At 43.7% G+C, this 23,420-nt stretch overlaps 1 protein-coding gene across 7 annotated transcripts in view; it reads right to left on the bottom strand.

The window, feature by feature from the left end:
• FBLN2 (fibulin 2) overlaps positions 1 to 23,420 on the bottom strand; it is a 119,537-nt gene that overhangs the window by 48,609 nt on the left and 47,508 nt on the right. The gene's annotated exons all lie outside the window — the stretch shown is intronic.

The raw sequence follows: 23,420 nt of genomic DNA, 5'->3' as shown, positions 1-23,420 counted from the left end.
ATTACCACCCTTGGAATCAAAGGGATGTATTTATAACCTGCACAGAGACCAAAAAGCACCAGGCAGGCTTTTTCTAAAGTGCTTTTAGTTCCTGCATCAATACACTTCCTGAAGAACAGATTCTCTAAACAAGGTCAGAGCACCAGAAGACAAGTGAAAGATAAACTCTCTCCCTCCCATTCTTTTAATAGAACCAGGACAAGAAGAGAAACATCTTAGTGCTGAGTTCTCATATGCTGTCTAGGCACACTGGCTGTACTATTTATACACACTGACATCATTCTGTGTAAGGGACTATAACGCAGATTTTTAATTCTGTAGCTGACAATCTGATTTATTTTGTTAGTTATGTACATGAAGGTACTCAGCAAAAAATAGCTCTTTTACAAACAACCCCACTGAAGCAGCGCTCTACACATAACAGCAGGTTTCTCAGACTCTTTTAAATGATGACTTCTCTCTAAGGCCTAATCTGCTTTTCGTTGCATTTGCCAATTACACCTTTATATGCTGTGTCTGCAATCTCCAATGAATGTGAAATAAAGCTTAAAAGCCAAATACAACACCAGAGAGTAACCAAAGGAAATCCATAGTGCTCAGGAAGGTACCAGCAGCACCCCCTCATGTTCTCTCCCTCATCTCCCTCAGCAGATGCAACTTCCCGCTAACTCCTCATCCTCAGAAAGGCCTCTGAGGAACCGAGCAGCACACCCTGCACATCCTAGAAAGGATCCCGGCGGCAGGAAAGGAGGTGAGTTCCTGAGGCAAGGGCCCTCCTCACCTTCAGAAGGCCCCAGGTCACATTAAAACCGAGTAAATCAGTAAGCCCCATACCTGACCAACTTGTGTAAGCAGAAATCCTCTCATTCAGAGCTGTAACTCAAGTGTTTTCAAACTTCAGAGATGAAATGTGAAGACCTGAACTCCAGAATAGCCTGTTTCTGTGTGACAACAGCTGAGATGAGAACTTCTCCACTTAGCACCAGCCACACTTCTACAAGGTCCAGAGGTTGCTACTGCACGCTACCCCCGCATTGCACCCATCACTGATACGCTGACCCAGAGCTCAGCAGGAAGCACAGTGGGAGCAACGTGCGGCACAGCGCAGGATGGAACAGCACGTTCCTGGCACCCTCCCCCAGCAAGGAATCTATCTTTCTTCATCAAGGGAGAGGTTCAGCTTTGAACTTGCTGCTTCTCCCAGGTGACAAGCACTCTTTGTTAGCTGCCAGCTGTTTCCTAATCACTGTGAAACATCAGCTTGCACATATTATAAGCACCAAGCAGGGGTGAGAGGTGGTGAATTGTTCTCCCCAGCCATACAGCTGGAAATACGGGGTCAAATTCAGACTTCTGGTGGGGATTTGCCAACGTGGGTAAAACTGCCACAGAGAGGTGTGGAGGGAAGACGGGTTATATGTGCCTATAGCAGAGTATTAGCACACATCTTCACAGTGTCTGCAAACCAAAAAATAAAAAACCAAAAAAACAGGAGGCTTACAAAAAACTGAAGACAAGTGTACCTGTATATGTTTCCAACACAGGAGTGCTCTGGGAGGTCATGACCCAATGTCAATGGTTTACGGGCGTTTGGCCCGGTTCTGTGACGAAGGGGACAGGGGACCCACGGGCCCACACCCCGGGAAAAGGGAAAAGGGAAAAAAGGGTAAGGAGATGGCCCTGAGAGCAGAGAACAGCGTCAACAATCTGAGGAGAAACAAACTAATTTACTAAATAAGATATCAGAATGCAAAACAACACACTATAATACAATATAATTACAATTTAAGCTGATAAATCCAATACAGAGAGAGAGAGTGTCCCAAAATCAAGGTAGGCCTTACTCTACTACCGACGATAAGACGGCTGGAGAGCGAGGTGCTGCCAAGACGAGAGATGGCGGAAAAAGGGACGAGGTCTCGTGATCTGCAAGCTTTTATCTTTTCCCTCTGTCCAGAAAATGGTAACAGAGGAGAAAAGTACCCTGGGAAATGTAGTAGTCCTTGTCTTCTGAGAACCAGGTACATTCACTACATGATGTTATGATGTGGAATACCAATAACTGAAAATCACAAAACCATGACACCCAACTAGCCCAAGCTGCATTCTGTCTCAAAGGATTCTCCAGTCCTTTCCTCAGAGGAGACAAAAAGCTTCCCAAGGCCTAACGCTGTCCCTGTGACTGATGTTCAGTCTGAGGGCACGGGAGAAGGGCATCCTGTAGGGACAGCCCAGCCAAAGGTGGGAGCTGCCGTGCCAGGGGGAGCCCTGAAGCTCTGAGAGAAGCACCCGCTCTGAGCTGCACGCCCTTCAGCGAGGTTAGGACCACCAACAGAGTTTATTGGCAAGGCTGCTTTTAGGGAGGCGCTGTTTGTTTTAAAATTCAAGTTAAATGCATTGCAACCACATTATAATGAAAGATTGGCTATCAGGCAAAAGGCAGGAAGAAACCTCTTGGGAACATCAGTGTTCTAGGCCATTTGTTACAAAAGAATTTTCATATAAAATATGAATATTCATCTTTTGTCAACAGAAAAACACCATCCACATGTTCCAGGTTAGGCGCGCTCTCTCCAACCTTCTTGCCTCACCCAAATTACACTGGCAAAGGCAGTAACGTGCAGGCAGCTGTGACCACGAGCTGAGCACCGCTCGCATGGCACGGTACCAAGCAGATAAAAGCAGTGGCAGCCCAGCTGCAGGAGCAGGCACAAGTAACTACAGCACCAGTCCCCTACAACACTAAGTGATGCCATCTGAGCCCAGATGGTTTCCTGTACATCTTGCCCTGGAAGGTTTCTACATTTCACTACTGGTTTTCATCTCTCAGTTCCTTAGTCTTCTCCGTTTGCTGACTGCACACATATTTCCTATTTTATTTGATCCTCTTTCCTTATCTCTCTGAAAATGCTATCGCCTTTCCCATGCCTTTTTGGAAACTCTACAACAGAAAATAAAATAAAACCTCTCCCTTTCTATATCAGGACCCAAAACAAATAACCACCCAGCAAACCCTCAATTAGTGACATAATGTTGATTGGGCACCACACTGCTTACATGATCCATGTGCTCCCTCAGCCCTTTGTCACCCTCAAACCCTTTTGCACATTTGCTCCCTGACTCAGCAAAGCTGCCGATTTCAGTCCGGGCTCCCAGTACTCGGAGCGCTCAAAGTGCTCTTAGCCCTGAGCTCGTTTCCAGCAGGCATCAAGTGCCTGGGAAGAGGTAATCCATCACGCTGCTGGCAGCACCAGCATGCACTGTGCCCCTCTGCACCGCCCCGCTGCTCCACTCCTGTGCGCAGCCGCCTCAAACCAAAGGATGAAACGAAAGCAATATGATACTTACATTGAATCCATACAATTGGAAAAGACTGTATTCAGGTGCAGCAGTTCATTGATTTTATACGACTTTTAATCTGCACTGTGCGCACATGAACTGACTGGCACTGTAACTGAGTGAATAACATTTCAAGAAGTTGAAAGAACATGGAAAACTGAGTTAACAGCTTTCATGCATTCAGAACGATTTTAAGATTACTTACATTTGCAACATATGAAGTATAAAGCAAAACCATCTGACATGGCATGACAATTTGTTATTTAAGGCTAATTACTTTTCCACACCATCATCTGTTAAACTAATAATTAGTGCAACTCTGTGCACTCGATTTCCAGATTATAGTTATCCACTGGGGAAGCAATCTTAAATACTGAAAAGAAGTGAAAAGAAGACTTCTGAATACAATTTTGCTTTCTACCCTCTCTTCCTCTCTGAAAATTTTCCCATGTTACCGTTGCTGAATTGCCTAGGAATAGGGAAACTTTTGTCTTGCAGCTTTCCAAGGCTCTGTGTCAATTTACATCTAAGACAAAAAGTTAAATGACATCAGCTGTCACTGAGAATCAGTGATTAAAAAAAGTTTTTACAAACATCTGTACAATGAGATTGGCACATAAAAACAAACGAACAAAAAAAAAAAAACAACTGCAAACAAGGACAATGCATTGGCGTTTAAACCCAAAAGATTACATTAATTCCCAAGAGCCAACATCTGGCTTCAAACAATCTCAGCCCAAGAACAGCAAGAGCCCAAATTGCCCAATTCTCTGCCAACAACTTACAGATCCAACTCGAACAGTAACAGCGCCGGCAGGTAAGACTTTCTAAATGCTATTTCCATGGAACAGTTCCAAAACACTTAATGTTTAAGAAGTCAATTAAATTTGATATGTTTTCTTGACATCCAGTGATATTTGCTAAAAAGAAAGACTTAACATTTTTAACTCTTGAGGTAATATTTTCACAATCCAGGCCAGCATAAGAAAACAAGTTATAAGCTGAGTTTATGAACCATATTGCCAGCACCATACATTCAACTGTTGCAGGAATGCAAGTGATCCAAAACTTGACAAGGCTATACCTGCAATCAGCAATTTATATGATTCTTGATTATAACTACAGTCATAACCCAGCAAGCACTCAGTCTCTCTCAGGATTTGTTCCCACTGCAATATGTCCATGTTCTCAGCAGCTATTTGTATTTAACTTGTAAGGACGGACTGACCTGACACCAACTAGAATGACTTCCAGCTGAGGATACTTTCCCTTCAATAAAGCCATAAATTTGAATCCTAGCAGTCTAACCCACAGTAATGTCTCTTTATGCATAATCTTGGAAACCTTCTCAATGCCTTAAGAATGGTTTTGTCTGCTAGAATGAGGTGTTGCTCCCATTCATGAAGTCGTACGTAGCATGGTTGAGGTCACCTTCATTTTATCTTCATTGCTCACATGACTCTTTCCTTCTCTTGTTACCTCAGTGAAACAAATCAGTCCACCACACATCACCTTCACAGAATGTTCTTGATGTGTTTTAAGAAGTAGAATCCCAGTTAACATGCAACTTTATTTTTGTTTTGTTTTTAGCATCTAAACAAGGTCTTTTTCTCTTAATAGTGGCTGTCTCCACTTCCCAGAGCTAGGGCAGTACAAATCCCCCTCCTACCCTCCTTCTCTCATGAAGAAAACATTATGCAACTTTTTGTTTTAAATGAAAAAACATACTCATTTTCTTTTTGTAACTGGCAGCATTTAAGGAAACTACGTTATAGGGATCATGCTAAAAGATAGCGCAGTGAGTGAGGTTAATATCTCCCAGTTCTCCTGGCAACAGCTCCTCCAACAAGACTCCTCTAACAAGAAGGCAAAACATTTAAACCAAACTCCTGCTCCATGTCACTCTCCCAAACAAAGGCTGCCAGCTCTCATCCCAAAGCCTTCGCTGGTGCCAAGTCACTTTGGCTGCTGAGCCAAAGTGAGAGGAGGTGCAGCATGGCTCCTACCTGCAAGGTGCCAGCAGATTCCCTCAGGTCAGATGAACAGTCAGAACACTCGGGCCCTGGGATGACCCCGGGGACACGAGCAGAGCCCTGGGCACTGCTCGTGTGAGGCAGGACCCCACTGCTGGTGCCCAGTGGCAGCCCCAGCTGCAGAGCCCAGGGCTGCAGCTCTGCCTGGAGCAGCCCACATCACTCCTTCCTCTGGGAAGGAGCCAGCACATCATCCTCTCCAGGCAGAAATTCTCCTTTGAGTAATCCCCACCTCTGCTAACACTGAGGAGTTCATGCGAACTGTGTGCATTGTTCACTTGATTTACTACAACTGTGCAACGCGCTCCTAACTCCCCCAAGGAGACTTGGCTCGACTAGCTGTAGCTCACAGGTATGAGCATTATAGTAGTTATGATTTACTTACATTGAAGAGAAACAAGCTGCATAGTTGCAAGTTTATTTCAGCAGGCAAGAAAATCAAACAAAACAACAAAACCAGCCGTATGTCTCATTAGATCTAGTGTACGGCACTTTCTACAGCTTAATCTGGCTTTAAGAAAAATCAAAAGGTGTAGACCTGCTGCATCTTACAGTGCATGGCTTTTGAATAACATTGCCAAGGACTGTATTTGTGAGTAAGCCATAAATAGAGCAAACTGAAAATCATCTCTGGAAGACTTCTTTTGAAATATCTACCCTCCCAAAACTCTGCTTGCACAACGAGTATTTAGGACAACGAAAACCATATTTGAGTGAAAAAATAAGTTTTGATATTTTTTAAACTGGTATATCTACATCTTCTCACACGAGTAGTTTTCAGTGCAGAGACTGCAAGAGGAAAACCACATCTGAGATTCCTCCTCCCACAGAGCCATCTCAGAGCTCAGAAGGAAGACGTATTTGAGCTGAGCTGGTTTGGCTGATGGAACGGAGACTGTACTCTCTCTGGTTCTGCAGAACCCACAGGTGCCTGGCACTGATTTCCTGCTTGGCGAGCTCAGGCACCCTGCCCCCAGGTGCTGCCTCTACCTCACTTCTCTTCCTTCCTTCCTTCCTTCCAGGAAACTTCAGCTGACATATGAACTGTTGGAGCATTATGTAAGTCTGTTAGTTAACTGAAACTATTCTTATTTCCCCCCCCACACACAGTGTTGCTCATCCTGTTCCAATCACAGCAATCCTGATCACATAGGATCACAAGGCACAAAAATAATGTACGAGCATTCACAGAGCAGGGAACCACTCACAGTTCATTCTCGCTATTCCAGTTCCTTCAGGTATCAAATCTACAGTAAAAGAAATGCCTCTGAAATAATCAAGAAAGTTTCTTCCTCTTCTGTTAGCTAATACGGGTATTTAAAATTAAACTCCTTTAAAATCAAAGAAGCTGCCACAGCTGCCTGCTACCTAGCCTAGAGATAACAAACCCATTACATCTGTGAAAACACAGACGTGAAGTGACAGACTGAAGTTTTAGAGCGATAGAGAAACCCACTCATCTGTTCATTAAAAGACAATTCAAAAATAAATTTCTCATCTTGTTGAATCAAATTACTAGCAAACAGTCATTAATGCCTCTAAATAAATCCTGCAGCCTCAGACTCTTTAATTTCTTGATTGCATATGTAATACATACCAGGAGCTTGAGGTAATACAATAAGCAAGAGGACTGAATCATTTTTTGGCTATATAAAGAGGAGATAATTTCAAAAAGTACGTAATTTTAACAGACTGACAGCTGAGGTAACCACCTCAAGTGACAGATATATCTCAAGAACTGTCTGAAGCATGGCACTGTGCCACAGCTCCTCATTCATGGAGGGAACGCTGTTATCAGCATGCAGCCTTACTACTTGGACTTCTCGTCAGCATGGAAACGAAACCTTTACCCAAACATGACGTCAGAAGCTTAAATACCTGCCAACAATACAAGGAGTGGGAAAGTCAATTAAAACTAAAGATCTTCTAAAGAGAACCACACCAATATACAGCCCAGGAGTCACCTTGCTGTACAGCTAACAACAACCTAACTCCAAGGAGTACAACTGCAGTGCCAATTCGGAGTGCGTAACTCAAGCAGCGAAGGCCCAAAAAACCAAAACAAATTGTTCATTCATGGTGCTGTGCTGTGTTAGACAGCAGATTCCATCAGAGGCTGAGAGTGACAGGCCACCAACAGGACTCCTAGCAAAAAATTTGGCGGTTTCAGGATCAAACATTAATTGTAGCATTAAACCCCCCGTAAGAGCATCCTTCCAGCCAATTCTCACATGTATTGTGGCCTTAAGACACCTGCCCCTTGTGCCTTCAGCTGCAGGGACACGTGAGGGTTACACGAGGCTGTGCTGCACAACAGATTCAAGATCTGAAAACACAACATGTGAATTTTAAACCTACGACTTTCTTAAAACTTGATTTAAATTTGGAAGTGCAGCCAGCACAGCCAGTCACTTGTATGCTAGAAGGAGAATGAAGTCCTCAGCAAGGCATACATTCTCACAGCACAATAGCATTGAGAGGAGAGGCTGATGATAAAGAAGCTGAGTCAGACTGGGAATAGACATCTTGAGAGCATCTGCAAAGTAGAATGGACAAGATCTCTGCGGTGATGAGTCACCAGAGATGTGCAGGAAATGAGGATCACTCAAAACAGGAACAATTATCAAAGCAACATAATGTTGCTTAATGGGAAATTAATGTTTTATTCAAGTGATGTTTGCTAGATGTCATTCCTCGTATCCAAGCAAGTCTAGAACTCCAGTTCTACATTTAAGGCTTCGATCTGATTTTCTGTTCTATTATGATCTCCCAGTCTTGCACAAGCTCACGAACAACAGGCTGTGCCTCCCGACGAGCAGGAAAGCTGCACAATATAAATCGAATGTATCATACACAATGTATATGGTTTGGCTGTGGGTTTGTTGTTTTCTGTTTTTTTTTAATGCATAAATAAAAGCTCTTTAGAAGCAAACATCTATGCTATAAAAGGTTTTTTTTTTGAAGTGCTATAAAGTCTTCCATAGAGTTTGAGAAAGACCAACCCACAAAGAACATTCAGCTCCAGCCTTATCCACAAATGTAAACAGTTCAAGGGGGTTGGTTGTTGTCCACAGCCTGCAAGTAATTAAGCACTAATTCTCTACCACCTACTGAGCAAGAAATTAGAGAGGAAATATGACACAATGTTAAGCATGCGCTTTTCAGGCCAGGCTCAGCTGATGTCTTCGTGCATCTCTAGCATCTTCACCAGACTGGTACTGATTTGCCCTCCCATCTAAAAACGAACAGATGGAACTAGAAATCCCTAAAGGCAGAACCACAGACTTTTATCTCAAAGTGAGAGATTTCCAGTGCAAACTGCAGTAAGTTGTCCTGATATTTCCAGTGCCACCCACAAAGCAGAAGGATAGGAGGAAACACTTCCATTCCCTGAGTGGGACTCATTTGCAATAGCCAAATCCTTGATAAGACCTTCATCTCATTTCACCAAAACACGTTAGTGTTTCCACTTTACTTGCAGATTCTTTTTCAGTGAAAGAAGATGAAAGGCTTAAAAGCCTTATCTGTAATTAGACACACATTTGCCACACATTCCTGGGAAAAATACACTGAATTTACCTTAATGGGATACTTTTATCTATCTGAACTACTTTAAATTCGCTGCTGCTTTGTTGCACAGTAACATCTGCAAAATAAAACTCAAATCCATTCCCAGGAGAGCAGCATTATGGCATTTTTCTGAGCTTTCCAGACCTCCTGGGGCAAGAAAAAAGAGGAAAACATTTGAAGCTTGAAGGATTTTTCCCTTTGCAATGTCTCCAGGCCCATGAGAACCCGTGCAGGAGCTGCTCGGTGACGTCAAGAACACCCGCGTGCTCTGAATCACCCACTGCAGCAGCGTGAGCTTCGGCGTGACTCCTCAAACCCACTCAGGTTTCATCACTCAGGTCCAAGTTTTGCTTTGGCGGACAGACTATAAGCTTAGTCCAGACCTCTATTTTCAATTTAGACGAGTAACCATGGCAACTATGATACTATTTTAAACCATTCCTATTTAGCCGCCTCCAGGTTGAAAGTAAAATAGAAAAACGACCAAGCCCACCCTGTCACCCACCCCTCTGACAGCTCACAGTGTGTGACAACGTAGGACATACCTGCCTGCTGATTTACTTACTAAAAACTTCAACAGTGCTCTGTTTTCCCTCTTCAGGGATTTCTGTGGGTCCGAGCAAGAGAAATGCCTTAATTTAGCTCTCCACTGACCTGGCTCCTCAGCAGGTGTTCTTTGCACAATGACCTTCCCACAGACAAGCTCCTCAGCTTGAAGATAACCAAATGCACCAGTGAGGTCCCTCAGAAAGGCAGTTCCCCCCACTCCCAGCCACCACACCTTGCCAGGGACACCCCAGGTGTGCAGCTCTGTGCCAGAGCAGAGGATGGTGTTAATTTGTCTCCTCTACATACAGGGCACAATGCTTGGAAAGCAACTTAGCCATGTACTAGAATTTCACTTTGTCCTTGTTCTATGCAATACTTGCTACGAAAGGCAGAAGTTTGTTAAATCCATCAGTTTGCATAACTGGCAGTTATGGAAGAAAAATCCAGGCAAGAACAAGCTGTGAGCAATGGTGCCCTGAAACACAACGCCAGGTGAAGCTTGTTTACACAATCACTCCTGTTAGCGAGCTGCAGTTAGAAATGCAGAACCCCATATGTTGTGTTCATTTTGCAAACCAGGACCTATTTTGCATTACCGTGAGGACTTTCTGGGTCTTTGGGCTCAAAACAGTTACAGAATGAACAGCTTCCTGCATCCCTCTGGATGCCTCGTGCTGTGGCTTGATCTCCAGTTGCCAAAACTATGGGGACCTCTGCAACGCTACACTTTTTCAGAATGAGATTGGATTTTCCATGTGTTTATATCTTAAGTCTTTTCATTCAGCTAGCAAGCATTCCTGCGGCACCATGCAAACCCATGGGTAATGCTGCCAGTTAAACACTGCTGCTTACAAAACGCCTGCTCTCAGTTACATAAATGGGGGCAGTGGCCACCACTACCACAGAGCTGACCTGTCCATTTGGGACAGCCTGACCCAGGCAACATGCTTAGAAGTGCCTCAGTGTCAGGAAGAGACGGTCTTGGTTTTGGTTTGGTTTTTGTTTTCTAAAGCATGCACAAGGGACTAAAAGTTGCTCAGCAGTTTGAAAGTCAGTAACTAAGACTTTCTAACCAGGAATAAGAAAAGAAGGCAAACAAGACAAGGGCATTGCCCAGACTTATCTACAGCTCCCCAACACACAGCTGGAAGTCACTCTGCACCTTTCTTTAAAGGATTTGGCATCCAACAGAGTCATGTGCAATCCATACACCAGTGTTGGCTGCATTTGCTCATTCATCCTGCATGTTGTGTAACTTCTGGAATGAACACCAATTTGAAATTCTAGGCTCTAGCTCAGCCTGCATCCCTCTGCATGCAGGTACAGCTGTGTCTCCTCTCCTTACTGGCTGCACACACAGTGCCACCCCAAAGCTGGTCTGCAAGAGCCTGCATGCTGCATCTTCTCCTAATTAGATCAAGATAGGGCATAGATAAAGCCTCAGCTTTACCCTTTCAGTCCCATGTGAGACAACGCTGATAAACCTGCTCCGTACCACTAGCTTTACCAGAAGAAAAGGCATGAGAGCAGATAATCTGCTTTCCATTCTTGGGTGAATGGCAACACATCCCCACAGCACTGAGCATACCACAGGCTACAGTGCCAGAGACATCAGTCCTCTTAACTCCATGGCTAACTTGCATTTTCCTTGCGCTGCAGCAACACTTGCTCCCTTGTACTCATAATCGGCTTTGGCAGTTTCCAGGTTCTGATGACTCTGGAGCAGATTCAAACAGCCAAAGAAAACCTCAGCAAGGTGGCAGCAAACAGCCAGCCAAAACAAACAAGGCAGGGCTAGAAAGCCTATCAACTTCATCTCTGAGAACAGAATCAAGCACTACTTCAGTTCTGTGGCGCTCTGGCCTTTCAGGATATGGGCTAATTCCTTTATTTTGTAGCACATATACATTTTTCTTTCTTGGCATTAAAGAATATAAAATATGACAGTGCTGCGAAGGTTTCGGCACTATAGTTCAAATGCCTACTTGTGTTGCGATTGCACCAAAGTAGGGCAAGATTTGCTAAAAGATCAACAGTATTCCAACCTAGTATGAAGGCAATACACAAGGATGATCCTCATGCTAATATATTTATGAGATAACACAAGTACTCGAGGCTTACAGAGTATAATAATGAATTGGTCTCTCTCTAATAACAGAAAAATGGAACTATAGTCATCTGAAAAACTGACTAATCCATATGCTTGTGGTCAGGCACATGATTAACTCCATGGGGGAGTACGGGCTTTTCCACATCAGACATGAAACAAAGCAGTGTGAACATCAGATCTGTGGCACCAGCATGGATGGGAGAAGACTGTTCATCCATTAACACCAGCACTTTTTTCCTAAAGGAACAGGGTTTGGAGTGCCAGATGAGAGGCACTGAGCCCCTCCTGCCTGCCATGAGAAGGTGGCTGGCTCGTGACCTCAGTGCCACGTTGTGCTGCGTGCTCCTGCTCCTATCGACTCCATCTCCATAAACATCCATTACCCAGACATTCAATTTGGGGAATTTACAAACAAAAAGACAAATGGCTCTAATAATGTATTTGTATAATGATCATACATTTCACGAGGTATTTGCTTGCTATAAATTAACTGTAAGATCTGGGAGAGGAATTTGAGCCTGACAGGAAATATAACAGACAGAAACAAATAAGGGTTTTCTGCTGCAAAGAAAGCCTTGTGAAGTCTGACCAACTCACTTCATCAGTGCACGCTGCGAAATGCAAGGAGGTCTTCTTTAAAGAGGGTATTTCATTTTTAGGATTTCTAATGGTTAACAGTTGCCCTTTACTATTTCACAGTAATATAGGAGGAAGTAATACAGCTGGAATGAGTGTATACCTTACTGGAAGTAATGGGGTTAATATGGCATTGACAGAACAGGATTTGACCTTCAAAGTCTTATTTCAAGAAACATTACTGACTCCATTTAGAAGCTGAATGAGTAAACTCCCTGAAATATCAGGGTCAGATTTCAAGACTGCATAGAGATGCTTTACCATACTACAAAGGGACTTCAACATTACCTAGTAAAGGTCAGATCCCATAGCCTGTAGTGGTGCAGACAAGCAGCAGTGCAGGTGAAGCATCCCACCATCCTGCTGCAGACCAGCTGCGTGCCCTGCCAGGCTGTGCTGGTATGCTGTGAGGTCGGCACTCACCCAAGTGAGAACAGCGACTCAGCGCTGAAGGTTAAAGGTGGATCAGTTTCTGCACCGAAGTGTTTAATTCATTTAACCTTAGTATTTGAGTGTGAGAATAAATAGTAAACTTAAATCAGCTTCCGCTGCCCCATACCAGAGTTTTTCAGGATACCAAACTATTCACACTGAAAGGCAAATACTGGTCGACTCCAAAAGCTTCCATTCACTTGAATTGGTTGGTTAAATCCATCAAAAACAATACAGAAACGAGCAGTGTAACTCTTTTTCATCTAGATTGGTCAGCTTTCACCTAATGCCAAGGCAGTGGGAGCCTTTGCCTGTTCTGCAGTGGATTCCAGGCGGGCCGCAGCACAAGCTGACTGCTGTTGTGCCTGGGGCCTAGCACAAAGGGGAAGAGGCACATGAGGCCTGAGAGCATTGCTACCCACGGCCATATCTGCACAAGGCAAAGGTCTGTTTTTCAAGAATATATCTGAAGCACATTAATTAGTTCAGTGCAACAACCCAAGCTCCTGAGTCCTGTGCACAAGATTTTGGAAAGCCTACGCCTTTATCTCCAATCCCACTTAAACATACAAGCAAAAACACAACTTGTTTGTGACTACATTCAATCCAAACCAAATGAAATTAAACATGTATGTAACCTTGTAACGTAAAACAGACTTTGTACCAAACTTCTCTTTTGATTTCAATGCCATAAATTGAGACAATGCTTATCAGCTTTGATTCAGAACCAGTAAAAGTGTTATCATTAATACATGAGACGTTACTTAAGTGTGTGTTATCTTCAACAAAAACAGTTACTCAGAGTAAATATCTTACAAAATCCCTTGGCTAGAATGCTGTAGTTTTGAACCTGGAAATGAAAACTACTAGTAGTTTCATGAAACAAGCAATTCCAACACAAGAAAAATTAATGCAAACTGCAGAGGAAAATTCTTGGATAAGGGAAAATTATACTAATCCGGAGCAGCTTATAGGCCATAAACAAGACATTTTATAGAGGTATGTGAAGAATTGCAATTGTGCCTGCTTGCGCATTGCAGAGAAATAGCCACCAACTTGCTAGTTCCTTGAGCATTTCCCAAGTGTAAGGCTTTCCATGCCGCCAAACAGATAATTAATTGACTTAATATTCTTATCTACAAGTCCTCCTTCTAATGATTTCTCAGAAACATTATTTAAAGACTTTTTAAACATCTTTAAACAAACTCAAAGTTCTCATTCTGCTTTTCAATGCAAACCAGCACTTTAACCTTATGGAAAGAGTTGTAAGAAATGACTTTTTTGTATTGCAATCTCTGCTTTCATTAAAAAGACACATTTCCAGTAACAAACTATACTTTCTGGAATTTCTTTTGCATGTGTCATGTGCTTATTGACTCGCAGAAGGTTTGGTATTATGCATAACACATTCTGTTACAAATGCCTGGCAACAAAAAATAATTGTTTTCTAAGACTCTTTAGGTTGCCTCGATCAGAACATGAATACAAGAAATATTTTTGATTCTTCACACAAGATGCATAACCCTATAATGTTAATCCATTTAATCTCTGCTCAGAAAAGTATTCCAGTAACACAACAGTGAGAGGTACAAAGACAAGGAACCTGAAGTATCTGCAGAAGTTTTGCTGCAAGAGCTGATTTGTTTTCGCCTCAGTTCTGTTCCCTGCAGATGAGCCAGCTCTCTGGGAGATGACTAACACAGGTGAAAAGATGTTTCCTTAACCACAAGTCCACAAAAGTTGGCTCTTCCTAGCCTATGGGAAGGGAAGGAGGTGACCGGCAGCAAAGGTGGAGGGGGGTAAATCCACTATGATGTTCTGTGATGACCAAGAAAAGCATGGAAGGTAAAGATGCAGCACAGGAGCTCACCAGCATGAGGGAGAGGATGCACATTTTTCTTGAAATTAAATTTTTACATAGTGACCTCATACAAAATAAATCTCATCCTAAAATCTTATTTATCTGTGAGACATATTCATATGCCTAACTCAAATTACCTTAGTGGAAAGGTGCATAACACTGTAAACAAACCTACCTGTTTTGCAATACAGGCTGCCCGAGATGCAAGCAGTAACTTGCCGTAAAAGGAGAGATTTAGGTTAGATGTTGGGAGGACATTTTGTACTCAGAGGATGGTGAGGCACTAGAACAGGTTGCCCAGAGGGGTTGTGGGAGCCCTATCTCTGGAAACATTCAAGGCCAGATTGGATGAGGCCCTGGCAGCCTGATCTAGTGGGTGACAGCCCTGCCCATTGCAGAGGGGTTGGAACCAGATGGGCTTTATGGTCTCCTCCAACATAAGCCGTTCTATGATTCTGTTAATAGTTTTTAAACCCGGAGCTGCTGGAACCATAAGCATTTATTTTAATACTCAGTAATTCAAAACTACAAATATCTCTGAGCCCTTGCGAACACAAGCAGCATCCCTGTAGCTCACAAAAGCAACTAGCACTTGTGACAAGGAAGGAGATGGAATTATAGTTCTGTGTTTTTATTTTTTTCCTTTTTTGGATCAGAACTGCACCCAGCATGACCAGGCTGCCATGGGCAGCTGGACACGTCTAACCTCAGCTACATGCACCCACCTGTGCACCTCATTTGCCCCCTGGTCCCCAGGCTGCTTGCAGCAAGCAGCTTCTTCCCTGTTAATACCTCAGAGCTCTCACATTAGCTTCTGTCTGCCACCTAATGAGGTGCTCCATCACCATCAGCAGGGTCCAGTGATGGAGTAAAACCCAAAGCTCCATCAAGCAGTGAGCAATTGCAGACCCTCGGGCTCTATCACTGCTTGCAGACCTGTTCCCTGCGATGTGCTTGTAGCAGCAGCTCGGTGTGTGTTGGCAGGACAAAAGACTCTGGGGGACACCACAGCTCCCCCACGCCAAGTACAGGCAGGAAAGGGCAACATGCAGCAGGATTTGCTGATCCAAGTAATAGCATGACTGCTTTTTCCCTGTCGTTCTCTCAGACTTAGGCTTGGTGTCCACAACATCGGTGCTTTGGGCTAGAGTTTTGGACTTTTTGGTGGCTTTGGAAGACGATCAGTCATCTCAGACACAGCACAGACAGGTTGGGAATAGTCAGTAAAACACAAAACCCACTCACACATAAGGAGATCTTTATAAAATTCCAATTACTGCTGGCTTGTTACCTAAGAATCCCTGAGAGGTAAGAAATATGGCTGCGAGGCCTGGGGTAATGAAATTACAAATCCTTTCATGAGTAAGCATATGCTAGAAGGCGACGTTCCTTTGGCCCACATATTTGAAACTGTTCAAAAGGTTCTTGTCTCAAAAATTTGGAACAGAAATTACTACTTGTATTTGCTTCCCTCTAACGAGCTATAGTCTGTCATTTTCAATACCTCAGTGATTGATTATAACACCACAAACACTACTCCAAATAAGTCTCATTTAAATTCTGTTTCTTGAGAGAAGTATTCTCAGCTACATACTATAACTAAAGAGCAGGTGCCATCACCTGAGAAACCCAGTGAGCCTAAGGGTCTTGTCTTTTCAAGAGCTTAATTAAGTGGTACAAGACAATCCCCATCTCAATTCCATAGTTTGTCTGAATTCCATCTCAGTTCCATAGTTAGTCTGCAGCATCTTTTAATTTCAGAATTGAGATCAAATGTTCTTGCAAACCACAGATGAAGCTAACTTATCACAAAAGATGGATGATGTTTACCTCTACAGAATAGGTACAGAGAATGGGTTTCCAAAGATATTTTGGTGCCCAGGACTTTTTAGGCTATAACACGTCATAATAAGTTAGATGCTCAACTCCAGCCGCATTTATTATTTTAACATATTGGATTTAAACTGTCTTGGTACCTAAATGCCACGAAGTTAAGGATGCCTGAAAATCCTGCCTGTATCCCTTGTCACTGTGGAAAATCTGTCCCAGACAAACACTGCCTTTTGCGCTCACACCAGGGCCAGCAGTGCAGCGTGCACTCCCTGCTGGAAGCCGAAGTTTTATCCCATCTCACTCTTTCTTCAGACATTCTCTGCAGGTGCCCTCGGTGCCAGCACTTACCACAGTGCATTTCCTCATTAAAAAAAAAAGATAAAAATGCTCCAGCCAACTGAATGAGTGATAGTACTTGTGCTGCTGGGAGAAGAGCTCAGTGTATAAATCACGTGCCAGCCATTGCCCCCAGGAGTTCGGAGCCTTATTTGTTCGATCACACTGAAGTGAACAGCTGCTATGTTCACTTTGTGAAGAACAGAAGAAGACAGAGACCCATATTCTCCAATAGCTCTACTTGCTAGATTGGCAGGTACTGGGGTTTGAAAAGAAAAAGAAAAGCTCAGGTCACAAGGTCTTAAGTTGCTTAGGTTCATAAAAATCTGCATACACCTGACTTTTAGCAAAGCATGGGGCTGAACTTCAGTATATTATATACAATGCTCATGTTTTCACCACTTCACAGACCTTCCCATCTCTGAGAAAATACCATGAGTTCCTGGTTCAGCATGCAGTTACCACTTAGAATACTCTTATATAAGAGTTATGGGCCGAAACAGCACTATGACACACAAGTACTGTCAACAAGGAGCTCATGACCTTTGGTTGGTATCTCCATTCTGTTAAAGGGGCACATGATGACTGGAACAAGGTCTGTGGTGACAAGGCCTTGGGCTCAAGCTCACTGGGGGGGATTCTTGCAAAAAAAAATGCAAAAAGAAAAATGCACCAAATTCAGATCTTTGCAAGTCACATGGAAGCCTTGCCAGTTGGAAAGCCAGCAGCAGCAGCCTGACCTGCAGCAGCTCCCAAAACACACACACGCGAGCAGCAGTCACGCAGCAACTTGTTCAGAGAGATCATCTAGGCACAAACACAAACACATCAACACTGACCCAGAAAGTGTGCCCCTGGCTAGGGCAAGTCTGGATACTCACAATTCAACTGCTGCCGACATGCTCAGGCTGACAGGTTAGGTCAGCTCCTGATTTGTGCTCAAATTCCTTAAGCGGGACCGTTCAGAGCACTTCACATGGGCCCAGTGGTGCATCCACTGAAAGCAAGAGCTCGGACACATCTGGCAGTGCAGCACCTGGAGATTTGATACCTTGGCTACTGCTTATTTCGAAGTCTGCAAACAATTAGTGTGAATGTGCTCCTTTATGTGGCCAGGGCAGGGTTTGGTTTACCCTTGAGCCCTGTGTTCACAGCCCCATGCCACAAGCAGTGTTTAGTGCACAGCAGCCTGAAGTTACCAGTCTCATTAACACAGGAAGTAGCGAGAGATAAGCAAGGGGAGGGGTCTAGAAAAAGGAACCCCCTGATACATGGTGGCATCCAGATACTTGGCGAAGTCAGAATGTCATTTTGGGCAGAACAGCTACATCTATTTTGTGGTTTTCTCTTAAAATGGTTCTCTATTTTATTGTCTTCATCCCTCTCTTTCTGTAAGTACCCCCACCTGCCTTACACTCATTCACGCTATCTTCCTCCATTATCTCTCTCAAAGCTGTGCCTACCCAACAGACAGCTGAACACTCGCCTGGGGCTGTAGCTCAGCCAGATTCACACTGCTGGCCTGGAGGCCTTTTCTCCCTACATCCCACTCACCCCAGGTTTATTTTTATTCTGCAGTTATCTTAGTTTGAGGGCTCAGAGCTGATTTCTTCTTGCTGCAGAGAGAGCTGGGACCAAGTATACAATATGGATTTAAGCCTGAGGAAGTTCAAGTAAACACAAAAGAACACGTCACCTAATATTTAAAAACACAAAATAATTGCAATTTGAGATTGCGTTTCCAAAGCTTCACCCACAGTATTTCCCAACCTCCAGTGCCTTTTACAGCAGCAGCAGGATAAAGGGCTGAATGGTCGGTGTGCTCAGGGAAGGCCTCGGTGCAGTCCTGCTCTACGGATCTTGTTTCCCATCTGTCCTCAGTTACAAAATGCGAGGTCTTTCTTCACGACCCTCAGTCCCACAGCAAACATGCAGTAGATGGGATGGCTGAAATCCTACCTACATTCTCAGGAGTTGTACGAGAGCCTCCCAGTGCCTCCTTCCTGATCAGGATTCACTTGCAATGAGTGCTATTTTCCAATCCACTGATCTTGTCTCACGAATTTACTTCAGTTGGAGAGCAATTATCCTTATCTCTGAAAATGACCACGATAAACTCATCCACAACTGGTGATTTTTTTTTAAGTGGAAAAATACCTCTATTCTGAAACACAATGGTTCCAGCTAGACACAAATTGCTATTCAGGCTGCCAAAAGCAGAACGCAAATCATAAAACATTCACAACGAGGCTGCTCGCTACCTGAGCTACATTTATCCAAGGAACAGCACTGCACTGGCAGTGCATGGGGAAATGGAAACGAGTAGGAAAAAAATAATAAAACTTGACAGTAAGATCTTTAAATATGTTTTATTAAGCCCTCCCTTGTTCAGGGCATTTTTAGTATGAGGAAATAGGAAATATAGAAATTAAAACTCCCTCTGTTGCTCCTGCAGTAAATGACAGGATAAGATCAATGTTTGGAAAGAGACTGTATAAAGACTATAGTCTCTATCAAGCTCATCCTTTCCCTTGGTAACAGTATTTAATTTACACTTTCTCAGCTGAGTAATTACCTCTACTTTACACTTACTATTCCTTTAGGAGTGGATTAATTAGCATTTGCCACAGCAGCTTCAATAGGTCTGCACGTGGCTGGAGAACTTTTTAGTCTACAGTTGGGATCTATGACAAGTGCACTCAGAGAGAGGACAGAAGTGTTTCCACTGCAGAGTGGTGTGGGATAGCACAGAGCAGAGGTTGGAGAACGCCTGTGCAGCAGCAGCCACCAGCCCTGCTGGGGCAAGAACCATCTGCCGGGCTCAGCTCCCCAGAGCCACCAGTGTCCCCATGGGCTTTCTGCAGGGCCACTGGGGGTGATCGTGGCAGTGCCCACTCCCTCCCTTGGGGTTGTGGGTGCTGGGCTGTCCCAGGGAGCCATGGGGCCCAATCCCACACAGCACCCAGATCATCAGCAAAACTGCTGCTCAAGGAAAGCTCACAGCAGCTTTTCAGTATCTAGAGTGGGGCTATAGGAAAGAAGGGAACAGACTCGTTAGCAGGGTCTTTTGTGACAGGACAAGGGGAAATGGTTTCAAACTAAAGGAGGGGAGATTCAGACTGGATACAAGGAAGAAGTTTTTTTTACGCTAAGGGTGGTGAGGCACTGGCACAGGTTGCCCAGAGAGGTGGTGATGCCCCAGCACTGGAGACCAGATTCAGAGTCAGGCTGGACCAGGCCCTGAGCACCTGACGGAGCTGTAGGTGTCCCTGCTCATTGCAGTGGACTAGATGGCCTTTAAGGGTCCCTTCCAACTCAAGCAATTCTATGATTCTAAAACAGGAGTGAGGAAGAAATCCTGAAAGAAATGGCAGTTCACTGGAGAACATGAGTGAAAATGCTAAGTAGATCGCTTTTGTGGGCAGCTGTGAAACAGTGCTATAGCACATCTCATTGTACACACCTGTGTCTGACAGCAGCAGCAGCCTTCAGACAGAGACAGGGCCCAGCCCAGACCCCACAGCCTCCAGCTGACACGCAGACGGACAGTGAAGCACAAAAAGACAATGAGCATCAAAAGGCAAAATTAATCTGAGCACCTACTCCATGTTGTTTCTACCATAAGATTACATATGAGGCAGCAGAGACTTGGGAGATGAAAGCTCAACTACATATCATACTGGAGTGAGATACCTAAAATATAAGTCACAAAGCCAAGTATTTAGCCAGAGGCACGAGGGATCCAGTCGCTGAGACCTCATGCCAGGACACAGCCAATAGGAAGATGAAAAAAAAAAATGCAGCAGCCATCTACCCTGAGGTGAATTTTTAGTGGCAGCAAATGTTTCTGTGAAGACTCTTATACTTCTCTAAGCTCCAGAGAAAAAGAAATACTAAAATAAATAATAAAGTATGTAGAAAGTCCCCAGAGCCACAAAAAATGTCTCTCTCGGGGACTCGGGAACCCAAATAAACACAGGAAAAAAAAGCAATTAAGATGAAATTTTAGTAAGCGTACTGAAGATTTCAAGGAAGGACAACCTAAAATAAAGCAAGTCCACCCCCACACACAGACTGATGAGAAAAGCAGGAAAAGTCAATTAAGTGCAAAAGGAACCCAAGCAATCTCCTAGGCCAGCCTGCTTTCCAGGGCAGCTACTACTGGGCATGCACAGCCTCAGGGCTCCTGCATCCCCGTGCAGCCACGCTGCACTCCCAGCTCAAGAAGACCCTTCCAGAGCTGCAGGCAGTGGGACTGGCTCACATCGCAGCCCACAGAGCTGGGCCTACCCACATTCCTTGCAGGGCTGCCTGTGTGCGGCCTCCAAGCGGAAGCTGAGCGCAGCCGGAGGAGTGGCACCACTCTGTTATGATGGCGGCAGCCCTGTTAGGGACCAGCAACATGGCCTCGCAGGTTTTAAAGATGAGAGGAGAAGGTATTTGGCAATTCGAGCAGATTACACCACTTCGTAGTTAGAAATAACATGCACAAAATTTATGCTTTCATTCTACATCTGCAGGCAGAATTAATCTTCCTTTCAAGGCTGACTAATGTCTTCACTTGCCCTCTATCACCAGCTCAGGAATCACCAAAGAGACAGAAGATGTATGTGTTTTATTACATGGAACATATGGATCTGCTCACATGAGTCACAACCACATCAATTAAAAGAACACCACCACCACAAGTGAAAATCCAGCAGTCCCTAGGCACAAGCACTGCAAATAGTCAGGTCCAGAGAGACTCCTGGTTTTGGGAAAGGTTCTGCAGCTCCCTCACAGCACACGGGCATCACCTTTTGCTGCTGTCCTGCGGGAACCCTGATCTAACCCGGACCCCAGTCAGTCCTGTGCCAGCCAAGTAGTTTGCATGGATGACAGACTCCAAAATGTGGCAGCTCGCTCTGTAGACAAGCTCTTTCACCCCAAAAGGCTTTGTTAAATCCTCTTACTGAAAATTTAGGGATGTTCCACCAATGTCTCATTTTTGAGAGGGGGGGGAAAAATAGGCAATTTAATTTTAAATAGACTGGATTAAAATAACATCAGAAAATAGGTTCTTATTTATTGGTACTAACTCAGACTAATGTATAATGTACAACCACGATGCACAGCTCAGAGAAGATGTTGCAGTAGGCTGTAAGAAATGAGGGAAGAGCTTTAAGCATAGCCCTGCTGAGTAATACTTAGCAGTGTAAATCTGACTGCAGGTGAACTCAGTGCACGATGTAGACACCTACTTTTTGCCACTCGCATTTCACAGAGCAGACACGGGTGTTATTCTCCTGTTCAGATTAGACAAACTGGAAGGCTAGAACCAGTTTAGCCTTTGGATCATCAGTCAGCCAGGCCTAGGAGATTCATCTTTCACAAAACAAATGTATCTAGATGTGAAATAAAACAGGCATCCATGAAGAGAAGGTAGCACAGAGTTAAGGCTTGGAGCACATAAACTATCCATCACATCACAATTGACAGCCTCCATCTGTTAATGACATCCCTCTGTATGGTATGCGTGTTCAGCCAATGTTTTCTCATTTCAAGGCCCCGGGTTCAAACTGCTTCCTTGGAAGCTGCCTGGCTTACAGCTGTAATGCAATGAAGTTCTTCAGGTAGAACTGATTTGTAGAGCATTGTTCTGGTGAAATCAAGACATCAAAGTCTGACTTGGATTGTGGCTGCTACCACTGGCTGTGAAGTCAACATATGCAATAAAAACATACGTGGAAGAGAAAGAAGAGGCTATCATCCGCATGCATAGACCTCATAGTCTTTTTATTGGTAAACAAGGCATGCAGCTTACATGGGGACCTACAGCCTTGGCTCCTTCTCAAATCCGTCACTACCTATCTGCCTTAAACTTCTTATGTAGATGGACTAACACATATAAGGGCTACCTAGGTAACCCAGGAAGAAATATCACTGTCTAGGGAGTAATCAGTATTCTCTATTCAGACTGCAAGTATTATACATCTGAGTTCTCAAGAGAACATTTTGTGCCGCATCTTGAAAACGGAGATATTACTCTTGATTTGATGAAAAATGAATTGGAAATATGAGCTGTATATGTGCTAATTTATAGCGATGAAGTTTGCATTCATTACTGTAATGAGCATTGCATAAAGAGTATAATCAACACTCACTGAAGATATCAAGAGGAATCCAGAGGCAGAGAGGAAATACATACACTTGCCACAGTTGATCATAAACATCATCAACTTCCAGCCCCCAAATAAACCCAAAGCAGGAGACAGTCCTTCCTCTGTACTAGTTCTCAGTGGTATTTGAATGTATCAACCAAGTTCTTGTACTAATGAGCTTAGACAGCCTTTCAGCCATAGGATAAATATTACAACAAGTGCTGTAAATGTTTGTGTAGGATGCACACTGTCTCCTAGAAGCATAACCCTTCCCCTAGTAAAAGATGAAAGCTACAAATATGATTACATTCAGCTGGTAACTGGAGAATCCAAACAGATAAATAATTAAATCCAATTCCTTTCCTGTACAGTAAAGTGTTCCTCTGACGTTGCGTTAGAAATGAAGAAGAGAAAACAATGAAAGGAAAAATCATTATCTGAAATAAAGTTAAAGAACAAGAAAAAACCATCCACAGTCTGTGAAATCAAAACAAGGCAAGCAATAGTGAAACAGTAGCTATTGTGTCACATGAAAGACAAACCATCTTCTGAGAGAGCTAAAAGAAGGTAACTGGAGATTT

This window comes from Numida meleagris, chromosome 11, assembly GCF_002078875.1.
Source record: "Numida meleagris isolate 19003 breed g44 Domestic line chromosome 11, NumMel1.0, whole genome shotgun sequence".
Taxonomy (NCBI): Eukaryota; Metazoa; Chordata; class Aves; order Galliformes; family Numididae; genus Numida; species Numida meleagris.
Note: the sequence above shows the minus strand (reverse complement) of the source record. Positions and strands in the feature narration are given on the sequence as shown.